Source organism: Dioscorea cayenensis, unplaced genomic scaffold (assembly GCF_009730915.1).
Source record: "Dioscorea cayenensis subsp. rotundata cultivar TDr96_F1 unplaced genomic scaffold, TDr96_F1_v2_PseudoChromosome.rev07_lg8_w22 25.fasta BLBR01001827.1, whole genome shotgun sequence".
In the NCBI taxonomy this organism is placed as follows: Eukaryota; Viridiplantae; Streptophyta; class Magnoliopsida; order Dioscoreales; family Dioscoreaceae; genus Dioscorea; species Dioscorea cayenensis.
In genome coordinates this window covers 26,291-31,061 of record NW_024088218.1, presented here as the reverse complement: position 1 = coordinate 31,061, position 4,771 = coordinate 26,291, and the positions used below count along the sequence as shown (strand labels likewise).

The 4,771-nt window shown below is 34.6% G+C and overlaps 1 pseudogene; it reads right to left on the bottom strand.

Annotated features, from left to right (window-relative positions):
- Window positions 1–356: 356 nt before the first annotated feature.
- Window positions 357–4,391, bottom strand: LOC120257061 (annotated as a pseudogene).
- Between the last annotated feature and the right edge of the window lie 380 nt (window positions 4,392–4,771).

Genomic DNA, 4,771 nt, shown 5'->3' with positions numbered 1-4,771 from the left:
TTCGACTACCAACTCACCGGGGTAATTATTACTTCGACATCCGTACACTTGCGGTTTACACGCAAGGCGAGCGCGTGTCAATGATAAAAAAAACTAAGTTTCATCACTAGGTCCTTTACTCATCATATTCATTCGTCAGGTTTCAGGCCCTAGAAATGAACAGTTGACTTAATAAAGCTTTACAATGATACTATTGCCTAATCAGTAAGATTTTTTTGAAAAAAAAAAGTTTTTTCAACCATTAGCCATCAGCATTCACCAATCATGTGATTCACGAAGCTTCATAGTATGACAAGATAGACATAGTTGAAACTGTTGATTAGATTAATGGAACAATTAGTTTTCTCCCTAAAGAGTATAGTTGGCTATATCATTCATCTGTATCAGCAATGCGATGTAACATCGAGTAGGATGAAAATCTCTAGAAATTACCTAAACAATTGTACCACAACAGATGCATAACAAATTCTTACAGTATCCCTTTCAAATAGAACTAAATCATCATCAAACTACACTTTGAATGTTCCTGACCACTATTACATTCCTCAGTCAGCCTCCACTACTGAAGCAACAAGAATCTACAACTCAAACACCAAAACACCCCAAAGTCAAGCTTATTTGTTTCGCTTCCATAAACATTATATCCATAGACTAGAATGACATTTCCAACTTCCAGCATCACCCTAGCTCATTCCTATATAAACTGTCCATCACTTCCATGATCTTGCAAGCATTTTCCTAGCATTGTTTCTCCAAGATCCAAACCATTCATAGAATCAAAATGTAAGCAAAATGCAGCATAACCAAAACAAAGGATTGGGAACCAATGCTTTTTCTTTGCATCTTGTGTAAACCATATCCATAGATTAGCACCATCCTCTCAAGCTCTTCTTGTTAGCATTTTTCTCACATTGTCATCCAAAGATCCAAACAATTCACGAAACCAAAACCTAAGCAAAACAGAACAGAACAAAAAATGAGGATTGGAAAAGAATATCTTTCATCGCATACCAACCATATTCATATATTGGCATCAAAGTCACAACTTTCGCATCATCTAAGCCCAATATCACCTCACCATGATTTATGCATTTGTCACACATTGTAATTCCAATATCCAAAATTTTTACAGAGCCAAAATGCAAGCAAAACACTGCATGCAATCAAAAACCAAGAACTGGAAAGCATCTGATTGACAAGAAAGTTGTGATCAGTTTACGGTCACAAAGTTCATACTCTCTAGCATAAAACTCAAAAGAAAAACTAAAGAAAATTCACACTGTAAATGTCCCCAATGATGAGATCATAAAATCTGAATTTAATAGTATTGAGGGTTAGATATCCCAAAATACATATGGACAAGGGATCAAAGAAAACTCAATTGAAAACAGAGGGTGGAATTAACCTACCATCCATAAGACAAGCAAAAACCTAATAAGTAATCGAATAAATCTATGTAAAAAATGCCAAAGAAATTCTGAAGTCAAAATCTTATACACTCCCCTGTGAACAAACAGGCTCAAATGAGTTAAATACTTCTAAAAAGATGAATTGAAATTTTTTTTAATTATTCTGCTTTGCACAACATGTGAGAAATTAGGATAACATCATTTTGTTAGCTAATTAAAAAGCAATCTAGAGGCTTTGTGATTCAATAAGCACATAGTTTTAGTAACAAAGTACAAACACAAAGGCGCCCCACATAGAAGAGATGATCCATCTTATAATAACATTGTTGTTTTCTCCTTAGTAAACAACATGATATAATTTAATCCTCCAACCCTCATCCAAATCATATTAAAATGATGTGTTTACAAATCTCAAAACACCAGCTAAACAGTCACATGGACCTGCTTATAATATTATTGAGGAGTTGTTCATCTTACAGTGCTCATCACATACTAAACTGCTCACAAAATTTTGTAAACATTAAAATATTGTTGGTTAGTTCAAGTAATGCTATTGACTAAAGAATGTTCTTAATAAAGTTCAGCATCAATGGAAATACAAAAAAAAAAAAAAAAGAATTTCAAACATGGAAAACCATTATCAGGTTATAGAAAAACCATCAAATAAAAAGTTAAGAATGGAGCAATTGCATAACAATTTTAATAAGTTTGTGAAAAGAAAAGTTACTCAAAATCATAAAGTTTTAGTTAAAACCCAAGAAAACAAAGCTTAGTGTGTCAGCTTAAATGTGCATGGAATAGTTGGGCCAACATAATAAGTAAAACTTACTATTGCAGAGGATAACTCCAATAATTTGACTAATCATCACTTAGTTGTTAACAATTAATTATAATTCTGTCATCTTCTGCTTCGTGCTTGTAATATCAATTGATGAATCTTTTCTTTTGCCCCATAATTGCCATTTTTTTAAGACCCTGCAACAGAAGGTTAAAAGTATGGGGCCTGGCAGCAATCCCCTTAGCACCATTTCCTCAAAAAACAAGCATGACTGTTGTAGTTTACCATTTTGACACAGACCTTGCACTAATGTAGGTGTCTGGATCCAAGCTAACATCCTTTTCAAACATATCCACCAACAAGTATGTTAACAGTTTTGTCCATTTTCTTTTACAGACATAGTTTCAATAATAGGTGGTAAGTCTTGACATTAGGCTTGCAAGAGCTTCTCCCATTTTTGTAATTAGTTTAAATTCATCTTCTTCTTGAAAATAATCACAAAATGCTGAAATTAAGGTACTATATGTGATAGCATTTGGAGGAATCCCATCCCTGTGCATCCCCTCAAACAGGCGATTTGCATTAGCCAGTTTCCCTGCTTTAGATAGTATGTAAATCAAGGAATTATAAAATGAAGTGTCTGGAGTACAACCATCTCAACTCATCTTGACAGAAACCTGCAAAGCTTCTTGAGTCTTGTTGGCCTTTCCCAAAGAATACATTATGATTGTGTATGTAACAAATGTTGGAAGGCATCCCTGGGATCGCGTCTCAGCAAGAATAGCATCAACATTCCCGAAATCCTTCTGAATGCAATAAGCTTCAATCAGGTTAGTATATGAAATCACACAAGGAGTGAAACCAAAATCTCTCATTTCCTTGATGGTCTGTTTTGTTTCCTCTAGTTTCTGTGCTTTGCACCACCCATGTAGCAAAATATTGAAAGGTATCTGACTCCTCATTGACAAGAACACATCCCTTACACACTTAACATTTCTCTCCTTACATAAACTATCCAAAAGCACATTCATAGCTGAACAATCCTTCTTTGCCCCCAAACAACTTCAAATCATGGAACAACTTTATAGCATCCATCTTCTAGCCCCTGCAAACCTTCTAATGACTTTAGCCATTGTTGATAATGAGATCAATCCCCTACTCTGATTTATTTCCCCAACCAATCGCAACATCAAATCAAATTGTTTACATTTCCCTAAGATGTCCATCATCATATCATATAATTCAGGAAACTATCTGTTGTTAAATTCAAGCTGAGTATTAACCCACTTAAAGAAACCAAAAAGCTGAAATCCAATCATTATTAAACCTCCTCAATATTTTGTCTACCAAACTCTTGGAGACCTTGACAGATGAAGCATCAAGAGCTAAACAAACTGTTTCAGGAGATGAAAACCTTTTCTTCAAAATGTTGCTAATTTCATCAACAATCTCGCACGGCAGGTCCTTCTCCACATCACTTGACAATACAATGGTCTTACGGCTATCCAGGGCAGTCACCAAACTCTGCGACTTCCCCAGAATTACAAAATCATCATCAGAATCAGAAACAACAGTCATAAACCTGTCAAACTGGACCTTAAACCAAGTAGGCAATTCATGTGGCTCAACAACACAGCATAAGCCTCTAAACTTGCTCAAAATCACCCAGCTTCTTGGATCTTTGATTCCATAAAATGAGGCTGATAAAAGAGCTCGACAAAATGAGGCCACCTTGATTAAAACCAACCATTGCTCAAGAATTTTGTTCAAAATTTAAAGGAAAAAAATCAAAGATATCTTAGAGTAATAGTGATCAAACTGAACAAGAAGACCATCATAGAAGAACAAATCTTGGTGTAAAACAACACAATTAGGGATTCAGGTATGAAAAAAAAACCTGTAGAATTAAAAAATTTACAGATATCTAATCTGGAAACATATGATTAGTTCATGTAAAGATTTGAAATTGGGCAAAAAGAGTTGAGAAATGGTTCGGGAAGGAAATACCTTTGTCTCTACTTGTTGAAGGCTCAAAGTGAGATGAGATAAACAAAGGCGAGGGATTGGGGAGGGCAGTGTGGCGGAGCTTGGCTGGGCGTACGTAGCTTTGTAGGAAACAGCCCATAATGGAGCGAAGTGTGAACTGCAGCACAGTGAAAAGACAATCCAGCGATTGAATAGGTTTTGACAAATTCAGTTCTTTATAACAGTTTTTGATTGATGTTTGGTGAAGGAAATATAATAAACAAAATGAAACAAATTTTAGCTTTCACAAGAGCGCATTGACAATTTACTACATGAATATAATTAAAAACACTTGATTCAGACGGTATTAAAAATAAATCTTCTATGTGATTTATAGAGTGGTAAAATAGACACTTGTCTAGTTTTCTCAAAAAGAAAAAAATCTTAGGAGTTTAGAGTTTTGATTGGGATTAGGGTACTAATACAACAAGTCGCCTCTCTCCCACTCTATATCTATTTTTTTACTTTTTTAAATATCTCTCTTAGGGGGTTTTATTTTATTTTTTAAAAGAATATCAATTTTTTTATTACAAATTAACACCTATCATCTAAAACATAA